This window comes from Lepisosteus platostomus, chromosome 12 (genome assembly GCF_059453375.1).
Source record: "Lepisosteus platostomus isolate fLepPlt1 chromosome 12, fLepPlt1.hap1, whole genome shotgun sequence".
In the NCBI taxonomy this organism is placed as follows: domain Eukaryota; kingdom Metazoa; phylum Chordata; class Actinopteri; order Semionotiformes; family Lepisosteidae; genus Lepisosteus; species Lepisosteus platostomus.
The window spans coordinates 17,670,091-17,683,196 of NC_142622.1; positions in this window are offsets into that span (position 1 = coordinate 17,670,091).

Below are 13,106 nucleotides of genomic sequence, written 5' to 3' on the forward strand. Positions count from 1 at the left end.
AATTTGTGACTCGCATTTGAATGATTAAAAAAATATAAGTTGTGTTGCACGTCGTAAATAGTAATAACTCCGAGCCAACTAGGCAAAATAATCACTTACTGTAGTATTCAAACTGAAGCAATAATGAAGATCACGAGCTTCATTTACCAATGAAGACAGACAGTTTTAATACTTAAATGGGTAATACTTACAGTACTCAAAGAATGCATTGAATATAATTCACATTTAAATATACCACCATAGTTTCACCTGGCAAAGGTAAGAGCATGTCTTCCAAAATATCTTCCTAGTGCCGGAAATGCATTCATGAATAATTTTAAATGCAAAGGTTACAGTTATGTTAATATTGGAAAGAATGTATGTGTGTTGGGGAGGGGATGTGAAAAGCACACAAGGTAAGCAGTACACATCAAAATGTATTTTACTGTACATGTAGTCTAGCATAAGCAACCAACAGACTTGTTTTTACCTAGTGCTCCTCACTTTGCGTCCTTTATAGCCACAGACCTGTGTCTTTTAAAGTTATACAGTAGCTTTAAAATGTCAGAACTCAAACTGCTTACTGTCCATTGATTTGAAAATGGCTGTAATTAAGACCTATTAAGGAGAAAATACCACTCTATCACAGTCAGTTCTTTGGCTAGGAGATGACACAAAGTGAATGGAATGCAGTTTTAGTGGCATTAGTTGGAGAAAAAAACCTTCCCTTCAGCAAGACTCTCACTTGAGCGACAGTGAGAACAACAGTCAGTGCTCCAGGGAAAACAAGAGAGTAGCTAGGTTTCCTCTTTAGTTACCTTTAACACATTGAGATTAGTTCAGCTTACTCTTCATTATTCTTAAGTGTAATGAAAAACTAATCGAAACCCCAAACTCTACACACTCTTACTTCTCTAGCAAACAATGTCCTCTGCTCTCTGGACAGACAAGATGAACAGATAACTAGCAGCTAACTAACGCTTCATCATTATCCAGGAAAGCTCAGACAGATAAAAATGCAGAACATGCTACAAGGAATACTGCAAGTATCTTAAGTAAAAAACTGACTTATCAAAATCAAAGCTAATGTGATTATAATTTCACCATTTCACTTGGTCTAAGGCAAAAGTTGTTTCAAAAAGGTGGATACAAACACAAAATATACAACTGTAACACTTTTTTGATAGTCAGATGAAGAGGAATGATTTTGACTGGTTAAAATGACTTAAGGCCTGTCCTTGCATTTTAAGAGGATTAAGAGCAAATTTCTTACATTCAGACCCGAATCTCTTTAATATAAGTGACTGTATACACTGAAATTTGGTAAATGGCAATTATTTATTTTAATATTCTGTAAGAACTTTAAACTTATTTTTTGCAGTTTGACGCTTATTAATTTCATTGTTGTTTTAACATTATATAATAAGTTATAACATTCAACAAATACTTTTTACAAGAAACAAGGAAAGTGGCCATCAGATTGGAATCTGTATGAACCCAGCAACTGCATACCAAAATAAAAAAAAACATTCAAAGACCAGAGTGATTTCTGACGCTACAGTTTTCAGGGCAGCCAGGAACAGAACAGACCTTTTCTTTGTATAAAGTTTATCACAGCATTCCCATCTCCTTGACTTTTAAACTTTAATTCTTCTCAGAACTTTTCTGGTATTTTTACAAGCGATTTTCAGATTTATACAACTGATCAGAAATTATTTGTGCCCTACTGTAAGAACATTTTGGTTTTATTTATAACAGAGAGAGAAAGCCTTATCTATAGAGCTACAGGAGTGTTTCTGAAGTTCCTGTTATTACAATCACATATCAGTGCCTTCGATAGAGTTGATTCCTAAAATGAACTTGGCCTCACTTGGAATTTAGCTTTCTTTACCAAACAATTAGAATTGTGTAAACATCTATGGCAAAATCATTGTTTTTATTATAGTCCTAGCTAACAGCTCTCACATTGTGTTTAGACTTCAAAAACAATGAGCAGCAGCAATTAAAGGAATTTTTCCAACAGCCTTCTAGAGGTTGGAACATTATTGGAAATAATTCATACAGGAGGATGAAGCTGGCTCCGACTCCCAACAGTTCTTAAAAAAAATCATCTCTTCTTTGTGGTTGTAATCAAGAAGTAAAGTAGAATGCTGAACTTGTAGCTGCTGAAGGCTTTGTGGGGAAACATGTTTTTCTGTATCGGATTCTGAGTAACCTTCTGAAAGGTTCCAGGGCTAAAGGTACTCTGAGATTTATTATTAGGTTTCCTCTCAAACCTCCATTCATAGTACACGGCATGCCAAGTTGCAGGTTCTGATATTCATGACAGAAGCAGACCTAGCAAATGATTGGGGGACCCAATACTAATGTTAAGCTGCATTCAAGTTCACATTCTTGTTTTGTAAATTCCAGCTTAAACCTCCAGGTCGAACAGACATTAATCATCATCATCATCATCATCGTCCTCTTCGTCTTCTTCCTCTAGCAAATGATTGGGGGATCATGGCAAAACTGGAATAAGGCACAATGTCTTCTTTTTTCTAATTGGAACCTCTTCCTTGCTTGCTAAGATTTTATGCATGATTATTTATGGCTTGTTTGACTAATTTGATTAGATGTCATAGGATGGCTAATTGTCCTATGATTGTTTTATTTTACTGTTTACAGTATGCAATTTGGACTAAATGGGAATGTTTGGCTTTATACCAGAGAGCAGGGTTTGCTGAAGTGCTAAGGAGAAACTTCTATGCTTAAAGATCACCTGTGGATGGTATTATACTGTATATGCTATTTGATTTTAGTTTTTTGTTTTGTATCCTGGTCATACTGTATGTAAAGAAGTGGAGTTGCTGTTTTTATTATTTTTTCTACTAAAGACAGAACATCCTTTATGGCTGTGGTCAAATCTGGAAAGATTATGATCACAATATGTCAAGAATATATTCCCCAAAAGCTTTAAAGACAAACCAGTGAAAACCAATACGATTAAGAGTTTGTTAATTTAGCTTTCTGTGGGAGAATTGGTGCAGGCATTTGGCAAGCAAAACGAAAGGCAGAGGAGGAAACAAGAGTAGCAGACCTTCTCTCCAGCGGGTGTATTCGAGGTTTATAACCCTTCATTTACTAGGAAGTGCAGAAGTTTCCTTAAGCAAGCTGGGTATTAGTGCTTCCTGTAACAAAACAACACACTTCTGAAATGGCAAAGGCAACACGCTTATTCCAGAGGTTTCCAGACATTGTTCTTCTTTTCATCATTTATAAAAAGAATCTGAAAGTAGGTTTCAAAAGCCAACGGTGCCGTGTGCTGACTGTGAGAAAGGGAGAAGGCCTGTCGAACACACACGCTTATGCAGACACACCCATACATATGCACAGATGTAAACACACACTCACTCAATTGCCTGCAGTACGCCAACCCCATTTGATATTTCCAAAGCCAAACCCAGGTTGATTTGGAGGTCACATGAAAATCCAGTAACAACTTTGCCCAAGTCTTCTTGCTATTAAATGTATACTGTAAATATAAATGGATAAATAACTTAGGTTATCTAATAAAAGCTTATTCTAAGGTTTGGAGGATAAGGGTATTGGAAAATAGAAAAAGTCTATATCCCTTAAATCTCTACATACTGTATACAAACACTGCAATTTCTGTATTTGGAAAATCAGCTTGGTTTGTCAAACAGAATGGTGTAATAGGAATTCTGAGAGCATAAACATGAAAATTATCATTAATTTGCTGTAATCTTTGCTTGCTACTCTGTAAGTAGGTTCTGTCAATTACATGGGTTGCTGTCTATGGTACATTGGAAAAGAGAATAATCGCAGAATATGAGATTGTCTTTTTGAGATTTGGTCCATTCTTTTGAGTCATTGTTAGAGTGTAAATGCTGACAAGACTTTGAGATAAAACAGTCAATTTTATCAGTAGATGTTTACAGTAGCAGAAATTTATAGTAATTACTTGAAATTCCTTAGATATGATTAAATCATTTGCTTATTATATTATAAATGTATTATAATTGTAACTTAACTAACTTTCTCTGCAATGCCTTGAATTTATGTAACATAAAAAAACAGATTTAAAGTACAGAAAGTTGCACAATTTTACGTGACCTTTAAAAATAAGCTTTTTCATTATTAATCAGCTTTCATAGACCCTAACAATGAAACCCAACACTGATTTCATTCCTGGGTGTTAAAAAGAAAGGCATTTAAGAAGTGCAGTATCACATTTTAATGTCTGTTATTACGGTTGGAATATAGATCTGCAAAAAGATTGTCTGACATTCCTTAATATGCACAGACAAGAAGAATGATAACTGCAATGGAGATGGGTCAATTACTGTGTGCATACAGAAATATAATGCTGAGGGAATGTAGAAGAGGAAATAATGTAAGGGTAATTTTCATGAGAACACGGCAGGGTGACGAAAGAGGAGTGCAACCAGCATGAATATTCACTGGGATAGGAGTGTGATACAAACTAAAGTTGAGTGACAGAAAGCTTAAAGCAGGAGCTTTCAATCCTGGTCCAGAAAGGTTACTGCGTCTACAGACGATCCATTTAAACTAATTATTAGCTTAATTATTGGCAACTAATTATTGGTTTGATTCTTTACAGCTTTATTGTACCCGTTTAATACTGGGCATATGAGTCCAGGATTGTTCACTTTTTTTTTAAATAGCTAACAGCATTTTCAGGTCTACAACAAAGAGTTTTTAAACTCAATGGTTCATACCTGATGAAAAGTGAACAAAGAAAAAAAAACTCATTAAGCTCTGGAGCTTCTTCAGGTGTGTGGGAGCAATGAGGGAAAAGCGTGAGAAAGGAGGACAAAAGAAAGAGAAAGTGAGAATGGGTAGGGGATGTGAGAAATCGGGTTCAAAGAGATGTGAATCTTGGGGACAAACTTCTGGGGAACTGTGGAATGCAGAAATCCGTAAATGAAGGGAGAGAGTTTAGGAACAAATTAGTCAATAGTGAGGTGTGAACCTAGTTTTAAGGGTGGTTGTATGTTGTGATGTCTTTGTGAAAGATGGAGAAGGGGAAAAATCAGTGTAATAATGATTGTTACAGGTAAAATGGGGTAAATCCATTGGTAAATCTGAGCTTTGATCCTCACTGCTCAAATGTCAAATGTTTCCAGAAACTGTGGGCCAGTCTGTTTTCTGTTGTCAATGTAAATGGCATGTCACTTCTGCACTACAGGCTGCTGACTTCTAGGATCAGGTCAGAACTGGACAGCCCTGACCTACAGTATGATATGACAGTATGATACGATATGGCAGTATGGCAGGAGGTATGATATGGAGATGTTTTCCTGAAGAAATATTCCAGCAAGATTATAGCAAAGTGTGTTTTCTATTGCATTTTCTTCTACATTTTTACATTGAATTAATAAAAAATGAATTGGAATTAAAATCACAGCCCACGGCCCACAGCCCTTCAGACCCAGAGCCTCAATATTAAATTTGTGCAAGAGAATGAATTCCGTTACCTTTTACGCAATGAAGTGCATTAATAGGGAACAGGAGTTTTGTATCGTACAGTTAGTTTCATAATCTTATCTCTGACGTCTTCTTCACAGGACAGCAGAATAAACCTCAACATGCAATGTTGAGACTAATTTAATGTTATAAATTTAATGTAAGAATGTGGTATAATGGATTAAATCTGTTTTCTTTTTCCAAGGTGCAGAATTTGTCTTTCCTAGCCTGATGAAAACTTCTGAGTGTATTACATAAACTTTATTTAAACTGTGTTTATCAGCACAATTTTGCATCCTGTGTGTGTTCATTTTCTACACTGAAATGCACTGAGGTGCATTCTTGATATTACACACTACCTTTCCAGTTTTAACAGATGAGCGTCATGAGAGAATACTCTTTTGGTTCAGATTCCCTCAGTTTTCTTTTACCTGTTTTGTTTCTGGTTGAGATGAAATTATTGTCGATTTAAATCAATGGAATTAATCGTGTACAGAGGATTTCTCTTTCTGTTACTGACCTCTATCTTTTCCCTGTTCAAAAAACATCCGGTGGAGAACGCAAGAAAGGGTACAAGAGTTCAGACACATTCCTGATGCTGACACTCTGAATAGGCTTATCTCATTGCCAGCGACAATCTGCTCCCTGAAGACAGACAAGCATGACTTAAAAGTATTTTAATGTTTCCTTTAATTGTGTGGATGCTCGAAGCAATAAAGAAGGCCAAAGAGACCTTGACAAAAACGTGAATATTATATTTCAAGAAATCCAGACTACATCTTTCATAAACTTGTAATTGGCATTAATGCAGCTTCAAGGTTCCTGCAGAAAAATACAAAAATACAAGTTAAAGGTCATCTATCATCGCTCACACATTTGACTGCACCGTCTTATTTCTGCCATGTGTTATGAAAGGTCAAATATACCCATTGGTGCTAAACTCAGGGACATTAAAGAAGAAAGCGATTATGGATCAGTTACAGTGGGGACATGCATTTTATATTTAACTTTGGAAAAGTTAACATTTAATGTAGACAAGGATCGTGTTTCCTGTGTAGCTAGCTTAAACATTAACCTAAAACAGGATGGGTAGCAAGGAGCTTCAAAAGGTAATCAATCGATGAAAAGACTTTGCTCTTTATGTTAACACATCGTTTTCCTTTTCTAGACAATGTAGGGAATCAATAAACAAGGAAAAGAACATGTAAGGAAAAATACAGTAGTTGAAAGCACAGAATTTAAATCAAGGGATCTTATCAAGGGATAATTAACGAAGACCATTTGGAATACTGTGCTCAATTTTGCTCTCCGCATAATCAAATGTTAATCAAATGTAATTCAAAATACAGGTATTTCCGCAGTGAAAGGGTGTAACTGTAAATACCTTGAATTTAGTCAAGCACTGCTGCTTTATCTTTGATTACAGTACATGACTTTAAAATATTTTCATGAGCTTCCCATTATAAATAATACAGTATAATTATCCTTTATAAGAACTCTTATTTATGATGCTTAAATGCTTAAAGTTAATAAAAAAACAAACTGTATACAACTGCAAACCATCTACGCTACATAATTCTTCAATGACACAATCACTTAAGAGATCTGAACCATGATTTCCAGCTTGGAAGAGCTACTATTACTCTCTCAAGGTATTATGCTGGCTGTGGGTGGAGACAAATACTGTACCTGAATAACTCCACACATCTTCCTGTGTTGGAACGCTACACAAACTGTAAAAGCACGTGAAATGAGATAATAGGGAAAAAATACTAATAGAAATAGTAAACATTTAAATCAATATTTCATGCAGATTTTTTATATTAGAGAACATCTCTAACATACCCATGGATTGGAAGAAGCTCTGCTTGTATTGAGTAATATTGACATACTGTAACTACCAGTGATGTTCCAGGGTTAGTAATCAATACCTTACCAGTTCTTTATGGTATTTCTCTAATTGTACTCAGGGAAATAAGAAATGTTATTTTTATGGACCCTTAGCAAGAATATCTCAGCTTTCAGATGTAATAGTACCACTATCTATTGGAGATCTGCAGAGGTACAGTAACACCAGCTCATAAAAAGAAGGATAGGAACTGAGATGGAAAGCTATAAAGCAGTTTTGCTTCAGTTACAGGTAAGATTTGGGGAATTATAAAGCTAAATGAGAAGATGTACTGTAGAAAATAATCACATTTTAAGAAACAGCCACCATGTATTTAGACAAGAAAGATCTCGTTTAGCTAAATTGCTGCAAAAAAAACAAACAAACAGAATGCCCTAGTATACACTGTAGGAAAGTGTGTAGTATTTAACTAAATCCAGGTATGTTATGCTTACATTTTGGTCACCACATCACAAAAACAATATTACAGTCTTAGAGCAAACAACATGAATGGTTTGTGGTCTCAGGGGATTGCCACATATGGACAGTTTAAGAGAGGTAAAGCTCTTCAGTCTGAAACAAAGGAGAGGAGATTTGATTCAAGCATAAAAGATCCTGAGTGGAAGTAATGGGTTAACTCGTGGGCTTATTCCACAGTCAGCAATGAAACAAAGACACGAGGTCACAATTGAAAACAAAAAGAGAATACATTTAAAAGAGAGAACAGGAAATGTTTTATGGCACAAAGAATTGTGGGTCTGCAGATCAGGCTTCCCAGGCATGTGGATGAGTCCCAAACTCTGGACACTTTTTAAAGAAATGACTGGATGAAATTTTAGTTTTACTATTACCAAATGAGAAAAAGAAGCCAAATGGCTTATTCTCATGTGTATCCTTTCTTATGTTTTTAAAACTCTGTTAACAGCACTTCTGAACTTTGATTTCATACTACGGTGTGCTTTACTAACAAATTTAAGTTGAACAAAACTGGCATTTAAAGGTACTAAGCTAAAACATTTGAAAGAAATCAGATGCTACGATATTTTGAAAAATAAAATGTTATAGGTAGCCACTGTATTTCCAACAGTTTTGATCCACACAAAATATGTGAACTGTTTAACATTCCACAATAACATTCTGTTAAATATTTGCCTTCTGTCTCACAATTCTTGATGGGTTCTTTGGGAACCCATTAATTTCAGGAAATCTAGAGATGCATCATAGGCCTAAATGGAACAGAAAAAAAACGATGCTTTCTAGATTTCTATAATTTTTCTCATTTAAAACATTAAAACTCTAAGTATGCCAATCTTTGCACCCACACTTAGAAAGATAGAAGCAATGCACATGCCCTGCATTACATATGGCCTCGACTACTGTACATTGTTGGAGACCTCAGTATTTATGAGATTAGTATCAAAGAGACTTGAAGTGGCACCCCATGGGAAATGTGGAGCAGTGAATCTAACTACTGTATATTTCTCTACATACAATGAGGGATAAAACTGGAACAAGTATTTCAAGAAAAGATCATTTTGTCTATTATTTGCTAAGTGAAGTCTGAGTTGGAAGATTGTATACTTTATCGCATACTTTATTGTGTATATGGTTTTTGTTATACAGCATTTATTATACTACTATGTAGTTTTATAAGAGATGGCAGGTGTTCCTAAATTGCTAGTATAAATGTTGTTACACAGTGAAAATGCATTATATCAATCTTTTACCTTTACATAGCTCTGAAAATAATAGTATTCTGGTGCTGAATGGGAAATGCCTGGCTCAGATGTACAACATAGAGTCCTGTGGATTGCTGTTGTTTCTAGAGAGAATATGAGAGTTTTTTGTTAGTTTGTTTCACTTTAATGTCATTGGCTCTCAGACCAATGTCATGGCAACTATGGGAGGTTATAAGATTTATACAATACTGCTGTGCAAATGGAGACTTTTAATTATGTAACACCAGATAAGTTACATTTTTTTTCCATCTTTTTTTACACTTTTTGTAGTTCACTTTCAGCTGTCAGCGGTTCGAAGATGATGTGTGATGAAAACGGGAGTTTTTCCAAAGTGTCACTTTTGTTTGGGCATAGTATAACAACTCTCAAACTTAATTCTTCCTGATTGTATCGTCACTAAAGTGAATTTGGTTTACGGAGCGTCAAGCTCTGGCTCCATACCATCTGTCATCCCTGGTCGTTTAAGGTCTCTGCTTTAGCCCTGTTGCCTTTCAATGTGAACATTTTCCATCAATATTGCGATTATAGTGATAAAACCCGTCTGTCAATGATTCTGCCTCCAGCCATACATAATAGGGTCATTAAGCATGCTGCTAGTTTGTGTCTGTCATGTGTGGGTGATGTTCTTACACACAGTAGGGAGGCAGTGCCTTGCGTGAGTGAAACAGGGAGAGATCCCTTTTGTTGTAACAAGTAAATTACAGTTAAGACTCTCCTGTTCATGCTATCAGAGTTCGTGCCAATTCTAGGCATTTTTGTAAGACATCAGCTGTCCCAAACTTCTCTAGATGTTGCTCATAGTGTTTACTGTTTAATCTAGCTCCTATATACAGTATGTACTGTAGTTTATTCTTATCTGTGTGAAAATAGGAAATACAGAGTTTTTCAAGCACAGCGGTGTATGGAGTGATGAGTTAAAAGGTTTGGGTTTTCAATTCTAGGTGTGGCAATGCAGTTGTGAATAAGGTACTGTGAGGTATACTGCATAAATGTGTACACATTCAAAAATGTTAACCATGCAAAATAATAATATGACATATGGTATGTTACTAGACAATAAATGAGTAAAAAATTGAGTCTATTAAAGATCCAAGGACATTGATTAAGTCAATCCAACTGGCCTTTTCAGAAACAACAGTGAACCACAGGACAGAAGTGGAATTTACAAGCAAGTGCTTTTAAAACTGAGAACATGAGACACTTCTTCATGCAAAGCGTGGAAGATTATGGAACAAGCTACCCAGCCATGTTGTTGAAATTGATACCCGAGCTTTTTTAAAGAAGAGTCTGGATGACACCCTAAGCGTTACTCAGCTACTAGCAACCAAATGAGCCCCTTTAGCTCGTAACCTCTTGTTTTTTCTTATGTTCAAGAGAACAAAAGATATTTTCAATTTGCCTAGTGTCTTTTAAGTAGTTTACTGTATTCTTTAGATAAGAATGTAATTAACAATCTGCAACAACAAACTACTCTGTTCTTTTTGTTTTCCTTATTCTTTTCTTTAAACAAATAGAAAAAGTGTAAGAAAGAATATTATTTTTTATGTGGAACATGACCTTATGTGTTATTATGCAATGTTCTTTTTATAAAATTCCAAGCAGAAAGGGGAGGAATGATGGTGAGGTACTGTAGTGAGGTACTGCTGCCTCATACTTCAATGAGCCTGGTTTTAATTACAGCCTTGGGCATCTGTATGGGGTCTTGCTGGGCTCTCCAGTTTTCTCTCAACTTGCAAATGACATCCTGAATACTGTACATTTTATTGGTATAATTGGGACAATGTGAGCTTCCAGGTCCTCCTTGTGCTACAAGTTTCCAGTACAAACTCCAACATGCCATAATCCTTTCTGGTATAAGCAGTTTACTGCTGACAGGTAGTTGTGTGCAGAATGTATTGAGAAAAGTCCTCATTGAATCAAAAGAGAAGAGGCATGATATTTGCAAAAGTTAACGTTTATGGACATTCCATCTCCAGGAGTTTCTTGAGACCTGCCTTTTAATTTGAATTTATTATGTGAATGTCAGAGACAGATTTGTCATTCCACATTTTTCCGTACAATTTCAAACATGGAATGTTTTAACTGTGAACAATGGCTCAGTCCTCTGTCATTGCACATGATTACAGGTGTGATGCTGAGACTGAAGAAAAGCAAGGAGATAGTGCCCTTCCTGCAAGTAGTTAAGAGCCTAACAATGGCACACCCTCAGTCTCTTTGATTTTCTAAAGCTTTTCAGCAGAAATATCTGTAAGCTTTTTCACTGATGCGAGTTGCTTCCCAGGTGTCCTGTTTTTCTGTGCCTCTTTTTCAAAAGAGTCCTTAACTCTTCATTTTTGCTATTGTCCTTGTTTTCTGTTTGTGCCTTTAACCTAGCAGACAACTTTCGGGTTCACTGCCTTGTGAGAAAAAAAGTGGCAATTAGAGGGAAAGAAAGAGACTTTTCAGCAGGACCGTTCTTGTCACTTTGTGAATTTGGATTCTGTTCATTAAATCCACAAGGATGAAGGCCTGAAGAGTGATAGATTATCCTGAATGGGCATATGGTGCTAGGACCTGGAAAAGCTTTACACCGGAATGTTTCCTCCTGTTTTCCTAAGGGAAAGACCTCAAATCTCTAAACATTCTACTATAGGAAACAGACTGTTAAGAGCAGAGTGATGGGACTCAGAGCATCTACAGTACCTTCCATGCCTAATTAAACACATCTGCCCTCATCTGTGGGTCATTCTCTCTTGAGCAATTATTGGTCCCAAACCAGCAAGGCTATTTATTAATTATTTTGGGTTATATAAAAATGTTCCTTGAAATGTATTAAGTAAAGGAAGCACTGTAAAATGCTTGACATTCTCCAACAAAATCTAGGCATTTTGCTTTACAGTTATTTGCATTATTATAATGTGTAATACTTCAGTGCTCACTATGGATAAATGTGCGCATTTCCTTTTAAAACTCTAAAAGAGAAAGTGTATGCTTTCCAATGGAGCGAATTAGGTAAAAGGTACTGTATGGGTTTTTACCACATGATTTTCTGACTTCAATCATTCGTGTCTGATCATTTAATAATTACTTAAATATTATTATCCATGCTACAAGGACACAATGTTTGCGCTGCAATAAATCTGTGTTTACAGACCTCAGAGGCACTGATAGCAGAGTGGAACTTGATTTAAATGTACAGTAAGAGATGTCTAACAGGATAATGAGAACAGGATAAATTCCACAGCAATACAAATAAAACATGTGGCTGGATAAACTGTATACTGCAAATTAAATGCGATATTAAAAAAGCCAAACAAAATACCAGTTAAAAGGAATCGGTAACAGATTATGAAATCATTAGTTCACTGACCCAGAACGCAACAGAAGAGGTGGGTTATGAGCACACGGTCATATGTAACCAAGATTAGTCAGGGCAATATGAAATACACTCCCTGTGAACAGGCTGTGAAGCTATGTAACTTGTACAGTACTGTGTAAATGTCAACACAGACAAGAATGGAAATTGCAAATGCAGAAGTGTAAACAATAACAAAGAGTCTTCCTATATTTCACTACAGGTTTTTGTTGTGAAGATGCTGCCTGATTTGTAAATGTCATGCTGTACGCAGATACTGTACATTTCATGTTTCTAACGTGAGTGATTTATGGTTAATGATACGTTTGCCTTTAGGTTGTCTGGTTAGCTTTGCACACAGAATGAAAATAAGGGTATCTAATATTAAAAAAGTAATGTTGGTCCACTTCACGTTCATAAAAATCAGTGGTTTAACATGACATACTGTACAGTAAAGATAGACAGATACTTTATTGATCCCGTGAGGGAAATTGCAGTGCAACAGCAGCTTAACACAGACAACACAGCCACAGTGTAACAAATGATACAATAATAATAATAGTACAATACATACAATACAATCAGTACAGTGAGGGGTGCACTTAAAGAGTTACTCAGAGTCCGGACGCAGAAAGAACAAACAAGAACAGAACAGTACGCAGAAAAATCATATCAC